A 16,412-nucleotide genomic window follows, 5' to 3' on the forward strand; every position below is an offset into this window, starting at 1 on the left:
TCATGTGTTTGTTAATTAAGGTGTGTGCCCAGCTAGCGGGGAATGTTCTCACAACTTTGGCTAACATTACCTACAGGTTCTAATGATGTGTAAAATAAACGTTTTAATCTGATGTTCAAATAACCTTTTTAGGATGTTTATTATTTCAAAAATGTTTCCTATAAGGTTTAAGGTTAACTAAGACATAACGTTGTAACTGCAACATTCGGAGGAAGTTTTGAGGATCTTATTAAGGCCTGAGATGACAGAAAGTTTTTTTATTTAACGTTCCAAAGTTTAATGTGATATGTTAACAAAGGTGTAACGTTTTGCCTGTCAATCAATCAATGTTTATTTATATAGCCCAATATCACAAATGTTACATTTGTCTCAGTGGTCTTCACAGTTTGTACGACACCCTCTGTCCTTAGACCCTCACATCGTACAAGTAAAAACTTCCGGAGAAAACCCACAGTTTAACCTCTTAAGCCCTGAGCCTGTTTTTCAGGTTTCAGGCTCGAAAATGCTATGCCCAAAACAAATGACTATAACTTAACTTCTAAAAGGGTTATATGAATAATTTCTTTTATCAAAGCAAGGTTACATCTGTGAGTTGGATGTAGAAGTGTCAGAATCAATATAGATGTTTCTGTGTCAGAGTACATTCAGATGGAACATAGTAAAAAAAGGTAAATTCTTACCTCTGCCTAAAGAAAACCCATTACTTATAGTGAAAACCACCCTTGAATGATGGTATGGTAGAATCCAAAGTATAACATATAATAAGTACCCTGTATCAAGATTGATGCAAAACAAGTTAAATTTGACCTTTTTAGAGAGGTTTAGCCAAAGGAAGTCCAGGCGGACTGACCTTTGGGCACATTTTGATACCATCAGTGCCATTTGACCTTTTTCAGGTACCATACTGTACAAATAATTTTATTATCACTATAGGTAATCATTCCATCCAAATACAAGTGTTTTTATAACAATTTTTTTTTGAAAATTACATTTATTTTTTTAATGTAAATGGTGTGTGTGTCTGTGTGTGGACTTTGCCACAGTCCTTACATGTTTATCACCCGACTAACACTTATAGGAAGGTTTACTTACACAATAAAAATTAGGAAACATAGGATACATTTGTCTCCAACAGGAGCAGATTTATTTAAAAAGTAACACACTAAAAAACTACACTAAAACCGAAATAACACCACAAGCATTTTTTTTGTAAACACTGGCAAAAAAGAAAAAATGTACACAACCTGAATGTGTTTAATTTTTTTGAATTGAGACACCAGGCACTTAGTGCAGTAGATAGGTCTTCACCGTTGTGTTGCCAGCATCAGAGCACCTCCTGAGCGCGGTGGCATCTTCCCCATAATACTTGGGAATGCATACGAGTGATGGGGGGGGCGGTGGTGGTGCTGCAGGGACTTCACCCCTCATGTCTGCAGCAAGCTGCTCCCTGAAGGACTTCTGGGTGTGTGGCTTCGTCCTGCCGGGGTCACCCCTCATCTTGTGCAGCTCCTTGTAGAGAAGGAAGCTGTTCACCACTGCAATGTCCAGAAAATGGTAAAAACAAGTCTTGTACCATTTCATGGTTTTGTGGTGAACGCTGTAGTACCCAATCAAAGCATCGGACACATCCACGCAGCCCATGCTTCTGTTGTAGTCCACCACAGCGTCAGGAACGGTAACAATCTTAGTCTGCCACACACCAGCCCGTTTCACTTTCCTCCTGACAGTCTGTCCACTGAATCAGAAGATGCAGAGGGAGGCTGAGTTAGTACTGGTGCAGACGTCCGGCAGCGTAGCTTGGATGTTGATGGCTCTGGGGCAACTGTATGCTGATCTGATGCACGTCGTAGCTCGGATGAGGCAGATGTTGATGGCTGTGATCCAGAAGCCATTTGATACTCGTCTTCATCACTGTGAAAACAAATGTGGAAAAAACAATTACTTTGATTACTTCACTGGCTTATTCTTTCAAAAATGTAACTCAAATCAGAAATAATTCCTCCATTTAGCGTGTGTGAAATAATAGTATATATATATAATATATATATATATATATATATATATATATATATACACAATACAGCTTTATTTATAAACTGCTAATAGTCAATGTCTGTAGAACTACAAAACAGCATCCATTTGGCGTGTGTGAAATAACAGTATATATAGACTGGGTTGATATACAATACAGCTTTATTCATATACTGCCGTGTTATAGTCACGAAATACAATTATCTATTGATAAGTGTTCACCAACACGATGTTACCATTGTTTTCGTTTCTCACAGAACAATGTCTGTAGAACTACAAAACAGAATCCATTTGGCTAGTGTGGAATAACAATATATATATATATAGACTGGGTTGATATACAATACAGCTTTATTTATATACTGCCGTGTTATAGTCACGAAATACAATTAATCTATTTATACGTTCACCAACATGATGTTCCCATTGTTTTAGTTTCTCACGGAACAATAACGCTACAACAACAAAGCGGCGTCCATTTTGTATTTTGCGAGTGTGGAATTACTATAGATTACACCAAATACACAACTAATAGATACAAACAGAGAGAGTACATACCTTTCCTGAAGTTCATAATCAGGGTCTGATTGTTGTCTGACTGTTCTGTTGCCTGCTGTTGTCTCTGTGTTGTCGCTTCGCTGTGTTCGTTGCTGATGTGCTGTGCTGGTTGTGCGGCTGCCTCTGCTACGTCTGTGCGTAAAGCAGCCGCTGCTGGCATTATTCATACTACGCAGGAACCTATCTCTGGAACCCATTGGTCGATTGACACCTTTTTTGAAACTTTAGAGCCAATAGAATCGAGGGGGAGTTAGTAAATCCCGCTTTTAATTTACGTCAAGGAGAGAGAGGCTTGCGTAAACAGCACATTAGACAGCCTGAGCCCCGGACTGCAAAACGTTATACCTACTCTGCGGCCATGAATGTAATGATGGATTATCAACAACAATTCTAAAGTGACAAAGAGACATTGGATTAACCTTGACCAGCGTTTTTATTCCCTTGAACACGACTTTTGATCACAAAACAGCAACGGTAAAACATAATTATTGTTATGGTTTAGAACACTGTTGTTGTTTTCTTGCTCTGTTCTGGCTGCTAGCTCAGTGAGTTCGTGTCCTACAGTGATGATACTTATATGAAAATAATCTGTGGAGTATCAGCTTTCAGTTGATATGTAGTTAGTGCAGAACATATTACTATTTAAAGATCGTTTTTGCTGGTTAGCACCGGAAGTAGCATCAGCCTGTTTTCACTAAGGGCTAATGCTAACGCTTCTTGTGAGACTTGTGTTTTGTTTCGGTAAAAATGGCTCATATCGTCAGGTTGCTGAGTTTTCCCCCGTTATTTGAGTATAAGACATTCAAAGGTTTTTAAATATTAAGAAGCCCCCAGACGCTGTCTCCTGCAGTGACGCGTTTTCCCCCCCCGGTATCGGGAGGCCGGGCTTAAGAGGGAAAAAAACAAAACAAAAAAAACATTCCAAGGATGTTTTTTGGACGTTGTTGGGTAACACATTACAGATGTTCTTTATAAAACGTTCCCTCAATGTTACATGATAACAAATGAAGAACATTCTCCAAGAAACATTCTGAAAATGTTTTCAGGATGTTATTCTTTTTTTATAAAACGTTCCTGTGATTAACACGGTCATGGTCAACGTCAGATTTATTTCTAGAGTGCTTTAAAAACAAACTTGTTGCTTTTGTTTGAAAAGGATGTTTTAAAAAAATCTGATGTCACCATATTTTGCTTTTGAAAAAAAGAAACAAGCACGTAATTCATGATAAGCTGTAAGCAGACATTGCATGTTTGTGGTGTCATGTGTGAGTTCCCAGCTAGACATTTTTGTTACTCATTGTTCTAGGAATGTTTTCAGCGGGACATTTTATTTTGGTTCCCGGAATGTTCTTCTGAAAGGTAGGATAACGTTCTTTAAAAACATTCTTGAAATGTTTGGTGATAACCTTCTTAAGATGTTTTTGATAACCTTCTTAAAATGTTTTTGATAACCTTCTTAAGATGTTGTTGATAACATTGTTAGAACATTATGCCCTACTGTTCTTAAAAGGTTTTCTGCGGGACATTTTATTTTGGTTCCCGGAATGTTCTACTGAAAGGTAGGATAACGTTCTTTAAAAACATTCTTGACATTTTTGGTGATAACTTTCTTAAGATGTATGAGCGCATTGAGACAATGAATAGGACGTATAAAAACGAATTTGCATGCCAATATTCACTCACACTAGACGTGGATTCTAAAAGTAGGCCTACAATATACACTTCTCGCTAGAAATGTAATCAAAAAGCATTTTAATGGCCAAACTATCCTGCAATTTAGGACTTTCAAGAGAGGGTTATTTGTGAATATATGACCCGGCCACCGGAGCATTTGCCATCAACGGGAGCATCAGCCCATATGCCGCAAATTGTTGTTTCTTACACGACCACTAGGGGGCTAAACTTTAAAACGTGACTATAGGTCGTAATAAGCTGCTGAACAATCGACCTATTTGGTAGTTTTTTGGAGGACAAGCTGTTATTTTTGCATCAGTGGTAAAATCCATTTTGCAAAGGCTTTGGTTGTCTTGCTGACATGACTAAATGCAATCAAAGGTTTATTTTGTAACATAAATACATTTTCAAGCAGAACACTTCCATTTAAAAATGAACATATATCAGAGCCTGAGTTTTATCAGAAACATAACGGATTCTGTGATTAATTTCTGATAACAATTAACTGTTGCATTGTTTGTCCTTTTGCTCAACTGTGAGCAAAAGCAGATACACACTTTACAACATCAGGAAGATACGTCCCCAGCTGACACAGAAAGCGACGCAGGTTCTGGTCCAGGCTCTCGTCACCTCACGCCTAGACTACTGCAACTCCCTCCTGGCTGGTCTACCTGCATGTGCCATCCGACCTCTGCAGCTCATCCAGAATGCAGCTGCTCGCCTGGTCTTCAACCTTCCTAAATGTTACCACACCACGCCGCTCCTCCGCTCCCTTCACTGGCTTCCGGTAACTGCTAGAATCCACTTCAAGACACTGGTACTTGCTTACCATGCTGCGAATGGATCTGGCCCTTCGTACATCCAGGACATGGTTAAACTGTACACCCCAGCGCGTGCACTACGCTCTGCATCAGCCAAACGACTTGCTGCACCCTCGCTGCGAGGGGGACCCAAGTTCCCATCAGCAAAAACACGTGGGTTTGCTATCCTGGCTCCAAAATGGTGGAATGAGCTCTCCATTGACATCAGGACAGCAGAAAGCTTGCACATCTTCCGGCGCAGACTGAAAACTCATCTCTTTCGACTCCACTTCGAGCGATAGAATTATTAACAAAGCACTTATATACTAATAAAGGACTGGCTTATCTATAGCCCGTTGAGTAGCACTTGAAATGTTTGGCTCTATGAAACCTGATATACTTATATGATTCTGTTTTCTTCAAGGTTGTGTCTTCCTGGTCGAATGTACTTATTGTAAGTCGCTTTGGATAAAAGCGTCAGCTAAATGTAATATAATGTGAGCGAACGCACATCTATAGAGATCTGCTTAGAGAGTAGCTTTCAGTCTCATCCAGTCCACTGGGGAGAATAGTAATGAGTCTGATAATTGATAGTTGGAGAGTGAGTGGCGACATTGATAAGTGTGTGACTGAAGGTCTTGTGTCCGATGGTGAGGATGGTTGTCAGACAGACAATCGATTCACATCGACCCGCTGCTCTACACCTCATACGCCACATTTATTCTCGTCTTAAATGTCCTTCTCTTCTCTTTTTGTCTCTGCTCTCTATTTTACTTCCTTTAGTTTTTTCCTGCTAGTGTAGCAGACTTTGGCTGGTATCTTGTATTTGTGAATCAACACAAAAGAGCTGCATTTAGAAGATTGAACAGCTGAGTGTAACAGAGCAGAGAAGAACAGAGCGAAAAACAGAACACCACATGATGCAACACAAGGTTATGTAAGAATCCTTATCTAATACTACAACACATACACACACCCTGGGTATTGTCTCATAAAATACGTAACAGAGTGCAGCACAAGGACAATATTACGGTGGCCCTGAAGTGCAAGACACCACAGCATTTCACAAAACGCCACAGCATTTCAGAAAACACCACAGCATTTCACAAAACACAACAGCATTTCAGAAAACACCACAGCATTTCACAAAACCCAACAGCATTTCAGAAAACACCACAGCATTTCACATTGGACGGAAAGGGTATTCCTTAGGGAGAACACTTTTTGTTTGTGATTGGAGCCAGCCAGAGAAGCACTGCTGTGATTGGTTGTTTTTGCTGCCAGTTAAGAAATGACGCTTCGTGATTGGCCCAACACATCAGCCGTTAGCTGTTAGCACACACTCAGAACTCACAGCTCCTCATATCTGTTCAGAAACTGGACAAAAGTTCAACATATACAAAACACAGAATGTCTATGTCATGGTGAATACAGTCACTGCTTTATTTATGTCTGTATGACGTTGTGAGTGTGGACGGAGCAGCTACAGGTTAGTTTAGCCTGATCGATCCGATTCCGATAGGATTTACATGGAGATACGGCCCGCCCCCTCTCCAGCGTCTTGTTTGAATGACAGGAGTAAACACAGAATTAATGCTTTATTAATTCATGGTTTTTAAGGGGCTTATCTCCATGTAAATACTATGGGAGACCACCCAATATTTGCATTGCTCTAATCGCTCAAGTTTCACCGCGGCTGTCAGCTGTGTTTGCTCCTGTCATTCAAACAAGAGGCGCTGAGAAGGGGCGGGGCGTATCTCCATGTAAATCCTATGGGAGATACCAACTACAACAAAATGAACATATTTGACCCTGATTTAATTGTAATACACGTTTCAAAGTGATCCCGAAGCAACTACATACTAATAACGGTTAGTAAAAACCATGAATTAACGCTTTGACAAGTCTGCAGATAAGACGGCAGGCGAAAAGCTTTTAAAATGCGTGTTTTCTGAATGGATTCGGATCCATCAGGCTAAACTAACCTGTAGCTGCTCCGTCCACTCACAACAACGTCATACAGACATAAATAAAGCAGTGACTGTATTCGCCATGACATAGACAGTCTGTGGTTTGTACATGTTTAACTTTTGTCCAGTTTCTGAACAGATATGAGGAGCTGTGAGCTCTGAGTGTGTGCTAACGGCTGATGTGTTGGGACATATTTCGCTGTCGGGTGTTGACCAATCACGAAGCGTTATTTCTTGACTGGCAGCAAAAACAACCAATCACAGCAGTGCTTCTCTGGCTGGCTCTGTCCAATCACAAACATCACTAAAGGAATACCCTTTCCGTCCAATGTGAAATGCTGTGGTGTTTTCTGAAATGCTGTGGTGTTTTCTGAAATGCTGTAGTGTTTTCTGAAATGCTGTAGTGTTTTGTGAAATGCTGTTGTGTTTTGTGAAATGCTGTTGTGTTTTGTGAAATGCTGTAGTGTTTTGTGAAATGCTGTTGTGTTTTGTGAAATGATGTTGTGTTTTGTGAAATGCTGTGGTGTTTTCTGAAATGCTGTAGTGTCTTGCACTTCAGGGTCACCGTACAATACAATAGAGAAAAAGGGAGCAAAAGGGGAGAGGAGATGCCAGGTTGCACTGGCCCAGAATCAAACGTCTCTCCTGGCCAGCTCACAGGACCTCACTGACGACTGAACTCAGAGTGTGTGTTCTCTCAATCTCCCATATGTGAATATGAGAGAATATAAAATTGCACATAAACGTTTGTGAGTGAACAGCTGAGATTGTCCTGCTGCATGACTGGGGATGAAATGTCAAGTGAGAATGGTAATAAAAAAAGCTCTTAATCAACACAAGCCATATAAGTTTGTCTTATTTTACAACCAAAGCTTCTAATAAAGTTTGTGAATGAAGCTTTGAATGCATGTGCCATCCGACCTCTGCAGCTCATCCAGAATGCAGCGGCTCGTCTGGTCTTCAACCTTCCTAAATTTTCCCACACCACTCCGCTCCTCCGCTCCCTTCACTGGCTTCCGGTAACTGCTAGAATCCACTTCAAGACACTGGTACTTGCGTACCATGCTGCGAATGGATCTGGCCCTTCGTACATCCAGGACATGGTTAAACCGTACACCCCAGCGCGTGCACTACGCTCTGCATCAGCCAAACGACTCGCTGCACCCTCGCTGCGAGGGGGACCCAAGTTCCCATCGGCGAAAACACGTGGGTTTGCTGTCCTGGCTCCAGGATGGTGGGATGAGCTCCCCATTGACATCAGGACGGCAGATAGCTTGCACATCTTCCGGCGCAAACTGAAAACTCATCTCTTTCGACTCCACTTCGAGCGATAGAACTATTAACGAAGCACTTATATACTAATAAAGGGCTGGCTTATCTAAAGCCAGTTGAGTAGCACTTGAAATGTTTGGCTCTATGAAACCTGATGTACTTATATGATTCTGTTTTCTTCAAGTTTTGTTGGTCGAACGCACTTATTGTAAGTCGCTTTGGATAAAAGCGTCAGCTAAATGCAATGTAATGTAATGTAATGTAATGAATGTCTGTCGTCATATTATGATATTGTCATCACTCCATGTAAATAAAACACAAAATCTTCTATTTGAATGTGACATTTTATTTATTTTTAGTTTTTTAAAGGCTAAACTCCAACAATGTCTGATGTCTGATTTGTTCGATAAAAACTAGGGCCGGGACTTTAACGCGTTAATTAAGATTAATTAATTACACAACAATTAACGCGTTAAAAAAATTAACGCATTTAATCGCACTTATTTTTGCACCGCGGAACGTTTCTCACTGGATGAGTTTCAGGCGTACCGATTATACTGGAGCACCAACTAACGTTCATGACTTCAGACAACAACAAACCACAGTGAACAACAGTGGGAAATGTTTTAAAAAACGGACGGATGGAAGCGTCGATAAGAGCACGGTTGTGTGCAAATTATGCAAAAAGGAATTCGCATATCACCGCAGCACATCAAGCCTCAAGTATCACCTCAATGCAAAAACATATAGCAGCTAGCGTGGAAGCTAGCGTGGACGTTAGCCTCTTTTATCGCGTTCACACCAAAAAGAGCCGGTACTAAAATTAGTTCATGAGAACCTTTTTACCCCCACGAAAGTCCCTGCTAGAGAGCAGAGAGCTGCTAGAGAGCAGGGACTTTCGTGCGGCTCTCTTGTGAGAAAAGAGCTATATTTCTGATTGGCTGGGCGGATTGCAAACCACGCCCCGTAAAACTCCCAAAAAGTTTTGTGAAGCCGCCATTTTATTATCCTCGCATTAGCATTATTAGCATTAGCCCAGCGCAGAAACGCAGAAAACATGGGAGCGGTGGAGATGAGGAGGTGTCGGCGTTCTGGCGATTTACTCGGAAGGCTGCTGGGACTCCCAGCAGCTTCTACTGAAGCCAGTCCCCAACTCCGGGGACTTCCGGCCGGGGACTTTGGGCGGCAGTATACGCCGTGAAGTGGTTTGCGGCCTGCCAGTAAACCCAAAGCAGAAGAAGAAGAAGTGACGTCAGCGGCTTAATTTGACTAATCCACCCCCAGGTTCAAAGAGTTCTCATGAACTAAATTCTCATGAACCTTTGTGGGAAAAGTACTGCGGTGTGAATGCGCCTAATGGTATACTAAAATCCATGTGAAAAAAATTGCTTCTCACTGTTCTTAGGTCAAATATTTATATGTGATTAAAAATGCGATTAATTTCGATTAATTAATTACAAAGCCTCTAATTAATTAGATTAATTTTTTTAATCGAGTCCCGGCCCTAATAAAAACATTATTTGCATTTTGGAAATTATTACTTCTATCTCTTTTCAATAAATAGTATATATTTTGGATTTCAGAACTCTTTGGAGTTTTTGGAAATGCTGCAACCACTGGAATCTAGACCTATAAATAGGATGATCATATTCGTTTAGCCTAATATTCATCTGCAATTGTGAAGAAATTCAGGGTTCAAACTGAATAATCAGACATGCAAAATTGAATGCATTTAAATGTTAAATTATGTCAACGAAATAAGCTTCAAAATATTTGTCGCAGCCCCATAGAAAAGATATTTGCTTACTCATCTTGATTTATTATTTTCGTTCCTCTGCAATTATTAACAAAATTATTAGCCATACAGCTCTAGAAATGGGCAATCAAACATTAGGGTCCATACGGAAATAATTCAACATATTATTATCAATATATAAACTCTTGTCATGTATTGTCATACCATTTTTGCCAGATATTCATGGTCCCCAGAGAATGACTCTTACTGACTTTGTTGATCCCTTGACTTTAGTGCCACCAGTGATCATAGTGTCAATGTACAAACTGTATAGCTCCATATCCACTAACCCACGAATAGGCACTACATTTATAACAGATTTATCGCACCCCAGTGATGACTGTTTTTTGCCATTTTTGTTTGAGTTCAATGTATCAACACCTACTGAATAGATTGCCATTAAATTGGCACGCACATTAAGGAACCCCTCAGGATCAAGTTTAACAACTTCCTGCAAAGCAAAATCCACCAGCTTATCAGCACTCTGTGATTTAATTGAATGTTAGCATGCCAAGACTCTTAACCACTGAAGTATGTGAAGAAATGGACGCAGCGTTTCAGGCAGAGATCCATTTATTCCTATTCAAGTTTCTCCGTGGTGCATGAAGCCAAGAAGGTTTTACTGCCGAGTATCTTCTTCATCCATATGGGGCCAGGGAAATAAGTTCTCTGAATCAGAGCTATTTTAGTGTTCATAGTGCCAAGTTAATTCATATATAAAAACATGTGCTGCTGGCATCATAAGCATCTCTTTCTGACGTTAAGCATATAGTACATAACGTAATTGACACTAAAGTTGAAATTCTAATGTTTTCCCACCCTTTAATGCGGGTACACATTGAACCCGCTAAACAAGTGTGGTAGAATTGTCATTGTAAGAATATTAGTACGATAACATTTGGCTAAAAACACGTTAAAATCCAATAAGAAGTGGATCTACATGGTAACAGTACGGGCTGGAATCCAATCCGCCTATACCCTGTACTTAAGAAGTATGCTCTGTGTTTTGTTTGCTAATGTTACACCGCCTTCACTTCCCTCAACTTTTCCTCCCTTTTACTTCCCTTCCTCTCCTGTGTTGTGCTCTCCACCTCTTTCCTCTCTTTCACTCGCCTCCTCTGTCTTTTCCCTCCTCTTCATCGTGTATTTCCCCCCCCAGGGTACAGATCAACGCTCCTCTCCCCTATAGTTCCACTTCCCCTTTAATCTCACTCTCCTGCCTCATCCTTCTCCTCTTCTTCGGAACTCCCTTTCATCCTCCCCTGTATCTTCAACGTGACAGGCGTTCCCAGTAGGTGCGTGTAGGGTCAGTGAGGGCGCAGTCAAGCTTATCACACATTACTGGCAACATTACTCATGACACATGATCTGCTCTTGCCATGTGCTCAGCATGCATGTATCAGTGTGGCTCTTCACATGTGTGTGTTTTCCTCCAGAAATCACACACTAAGCTCTTTTGTCTTTTGAAAGTGTGTGTACATCGGGCCCTGGTGTGCATGCAAATGTTTCACCTCAGCAGATCGAAAGCTAGATTAGCTCCCACTGCCTTGCACCTGCCTGTTGCTATGGAGACTGGGTATCCTCTGCGTCACCTGTGCCCATGTTTGGTCTATAGCTTCCTGCTCCTTTCTATCAGCTTCCCTCTCTCTTGTCCTAATGTAGTTCAAACCTGGCACGCTAAAACAGACACACACTGACACACACACACACACACACACACACACACACACACACACACACACACACACACACACACACACACACACACGTACAGAGAGAAACCACAGCTCTTAGCTCTTCTGTTAACCCAATGAATTAATAATAGCATGCACATTATATTCAATTCATGCTGTACACACACCTGAACGCTATCATACACACCTTATTAACACAGACATGCATTGGAAACACATGCATCCTAAGAAATGTAGCTAGTTATGTTACTATCTCTTGTTTGAAACAGAATTAGCTTAACTTTGATTAAGGTTTTTTTAAAGGTTCAAGCAGATGTGTTGCTCTTAATGAATCAGCAATTGGGAATAGTTTGGCTCACACCAAAGCAGTGATTACTCGTCATCAAAGGGAGTGTGAATAGAGACACATATGGGCAGCAGAAGTGTGTCATGTGACCCTGCTGCACTCCCTGACTAGCATTATACAACTCTGAAAGTAAGGAGGCAACCACATTTCTTTTTTTATTCCACAGTTCATTTTGGTCATGTTATAATTAATATGGCCGCTAAAGAGCTTTGTCATTTGTACATTGTTGTTTTGGATTGTTGTTCTTTTTTGGATTAAATCCTCCATCAGTGACTTTTCTCACAATTTGCTGTAAATAAAAGCAGTATCTTTGATGGAAACCAGCAACTGCAACCTGCCGACAAAAACGTACCAATTTATCAAGCAAAGTGGTGTTAACCCTTCCAATTTAAATGTGTTGGTCGATAGGCACTGTTGTGCGACCAACAAAAACAAAGAATGGGCCATGGGAATACATTTCATTAGTTTCTTAATCTATAAAGGAGTGGTAAGGTGTCAGCGTAAAGGGCCCTATTATGCTCATTTGCAGGTTCATAATTTTATGTTGTGCCTCTACTGTGACATGTTTCCATGCTTTAATGTTTACAAATCTGCAGCACCTTTTTGTACCCTCTGTCTGAAACCAGAACCCAGTCTGATCTAATTGGTTAGCTGGCCGGCTCTTTTATGATTGGTCAACCGTTTAGAGATGTCCCGCCCCTTAGCCTATTAGTGTGTGTGGGAGAGAAACTCCCTCTGGAGGGAATTTGGGGATTTTAGCCTTTGCAGACCATTATGCAAACAAACCTATATACTGCACGGAAAGAGACAATCAAAATAAGCATAATATGGCCTTTTTAATGTGTATATTAAAAAAGTATTGCTGAACTTCAAACACAATCCATTATATATACAGTGAATACCACTTACAACATGACATTTGGTAGTATATATAAATATACTGGCCATATTTTTTAAATACTTAAAGGTGAAGGCAATTCCAAGGACCAGAGAAACAAAACGAAGAAAAATAACAGTCAATGGATCTTTACAACTTGCCATCACTGTTATTAATGGCAAGTTGTCAAGAGAAAACATTCCAATGCCTGTGCCTCTGTCAAAAGCATCTCTCTGTAAGGAGATTTATATTTAGTGCATACTGTATTCATTCGGATGCAAAACAGCTGACAAATGACCGGTGAAAGCTGATAGAAATTGACGGCTGCTCCTGTTGCTATAAGCAATCCCAAAGATGGCAGTGCCGATCCAGAATGCAAAGCAGTCCCCGTTCCATTTCTAATAGTGATTCATCAGATCAAATCAGTGTATCCCTACTATAGAACTAGCACACCCTGCATATACACCATTTAAATTGCCCTGCTGTTAAACTCAAGAAGAAGAAGAAGTTTAATGCAATCGTGTCTCCAGACGCTGATGCAGCTATTGAGAAAAAGTGTTGTTCTTGGCTAGCTTGCAGTGTCTGCACATGGCAAGACTTTGACACAACTTCACCAGAGGTTGGCAGATTATTTTTGGCCAGCTAGGCGCCAGGGATCAGACAGCAGAGTCCCGTCTGGGGGGAAACGAGGATGAGGACAGAAAGAGACAAGCAAAGACAGACAGATGAGACTCCAGTGAGAATGAAAGCAGAGGAGAGAGGGGATGGGGTCTATCCATGTGTAGCAGGAGGACAAAAAAATCTCCACTGCAGTGAAACACCCTCGACCAGGCTGACCCTCCTCCCCCTTCCTCTCCCCTCTCCTCATCGATTCAGTGGTGCAGCAGTGGCACCGGCATAATCACATCTCTGGCAAAAGAAATCTCCTCAACTTCAGGCTCTGCAGTGGCTTTTGGAAAACACCCCTTTTTTTCCCTCCTGCATCCACACCTCACACCCATCCCAACCACCCTCACAGCCCCCTCTTTTTCCTACATTTCGGAAATGGGTATCCCCTCCCTGACACCCCTTGTTTGATATTTAATGACGCTGCCACATTTTCAGAATACACGTCTTCCCCACTTCAATTTTTTTTTCTCCTGTCCACTTGTTAATCCCTTTATTTTACCCATACAAGTCAGCTTAATCTCACCTTCTATTGTGTCTGACTTGAAAAACAACCATCCTTCTCTCTTGACCTACCATAAAGCCCCTGTCACACTGTCCCGAAATTGACACCAGATGGACACACGAATATGGAATTGTGAATTTCGCACGAAGATGGCCCCGAAGTTGGTCAACAGCCAAGCAACAGCCGAAGCAAGTACGATGCCTACAGAAGGCCACACGATGGCACCCGAACCACTCACGAAAATATGGTCGTAGACTTTACTGATGATTTAGAATGTATCCAGACTCAACGTAAGAGCTTGTGCCTCTTCGGGGGGTGCTAATGTAAAGGGTTAAACCAGTTCATTGTTAAAAAAAATAAGTTAAGTTAAAAAGTGTCACCCCCATATTTGTTATTGTTGATGTCTCTTTAGAACTCATTAAACTGTATTACATTGCAACTGTGTGGCGGACTGATCACTAGAGGGCGATACCACTCGGGAGGATCTAGAACCCTGCAAGGGCAGAAACCTGCAGATTAAATCCTGCAGTTGAGCTACAAACAAGCTAACATTTCTGCCTCGTGTGTTTTTCATATACAGGTGGGTTCTAAATCCTTCAAATGACACCATAGTGTCCCAGCATAAGGGGTATAAGTGTTCTATTTCGTATATGGCTTCGCCCTCTAAGGCTATCGCTATTGGGTTATCCCTCTGCGCCCCCGTGCAGCACTGAAACACTTGTAGTCCACGCCCACCCGCTAGGTGGGCCCCACCCTCGGGCCTCCTTCCGGTATAAACAGGAAGGGGGCCCGGCACTCTGCTCCCTCTTTTCTTCAGCAACCAGCACAGTACTGAAGCACAGAAAAAGTCAAGTCATGAGCAACAACTGTGTCCGTGATTGTCCCTCATGTAAGACGGGGTACATCATGAGCTACGACTTACACGCGATATGCGAATCCTGCCTGGGGCCAGAGCACGCGGACACGGCTCTCAGCCAGCAGGTCGCTTGTTCGCATTGTGCCCGTCTCCCGTCAGCAGACAGGAAGCGAAGAGCGGACGCTCTAGCTGCTGTGGCTGAGGAGGACGATTGGCCCGTCCAGAACAGGGACGACGGCCTGTCTATGGAGCCGAGTGCGGGGCAGGAGTCGGACGACTCCTACCCCGTCTCCCTCCATGGCTCGCCATGCAGCTCTCCCCTTCCCCCTCTTCCCCGGCACCAGCGACAGCAGCAGCAGCAGCGGCCAACCCGGCCACAGCGACAGGCAGAGAGACGCTCACAGCAACCGCAGCCGAGGCGTCAGACTCGTCCGTCGGCGGCGGCAGGGGCACCGTCCCGCGCTTCCGCCCCCCCACCAGCAGAGAGGGGGGGTCAAAAGGGAGTGAGGTACTCCCGCTCGTCGTCTGCTCCACGAGAGCCGCCGAGGAAACAGAGCCGGCCTTCACGGGGTGGGGGGGGGGAGTGTGAGGAAAATAAAAGAAGCTTATTTCCCAACATGTTGTCTGAGTCATCAGTTTCAAATGTGTTTCACATATCCCCCACTCTGGGTGAACCAGCTGCCTATGACCTATCGGTTAATAGCCAGCAGGGTTCGTTACAAAAGCCTGCGCATTTTAATCTATCGATTAATAAGCTGCAGAGCGCGGTAACTACGCCAGCTGCCTCCAATCTGTTGATTAGTCAACACATCCTCACTCCCAGGTCGGCCTATGTTGACGTTATGTCAGTCCCCTGTGTCGGCTTTTTCCAACGCCAGGGGGGGCCCTTAGCGTCCATTTTCAACGCAAGGGGGGGGCCCTTAGCGTCCATTTTCAGCTTTCCGAGATGTCCATATGCTTCTATGGACGCTCATGGAAGCACGGCATTCGTTTGTGTCGGCTGCCCTTAAAGGCAATGTGAGCGTCCATTCTCATTGGATAACGGAGAATTGTACACCCGGAAGTAAGTATTCCTCTTACTGTCGATTGATTTTACAGTGATATCTGCACTACTCATTGACTAAAAAACACCAGTTTATCCTTGTTAATTACACAACATTGATTGGTTTAAATTGTGTGCAATGCTTTTGTATTTTTCCCCTTCGATTCGGAGAAACAAATATTTTTTCAGAGTAAAGGATGGCAGAAGACACTACACTACCCAGAATCCCCAGCTATCGTTTGGACTACACCGTGTGCTCTGTTTGACAAACCCCGTGATAGTCCTCAAGCTCTGTGATTGGAGAGTGTGCTCCGAGGGTTACGCTG

Source organism: Gymnodraco acuticeps, unplaced genomic scaffold (assembly GCF_902827175.1).
Source record: "Gymnodraco acuticeps unplaced genomic scaffold, fGymAcu1.1, whole genome shotgun sequence".
In the NCBI taxonomy this organism is placed as follows: Eukaryota; Metazoa; Chordata; class Actinopteri; order Perciformes; family Bathydraconidae; genus Gymnodraco; species Gymnodraco acuticeps.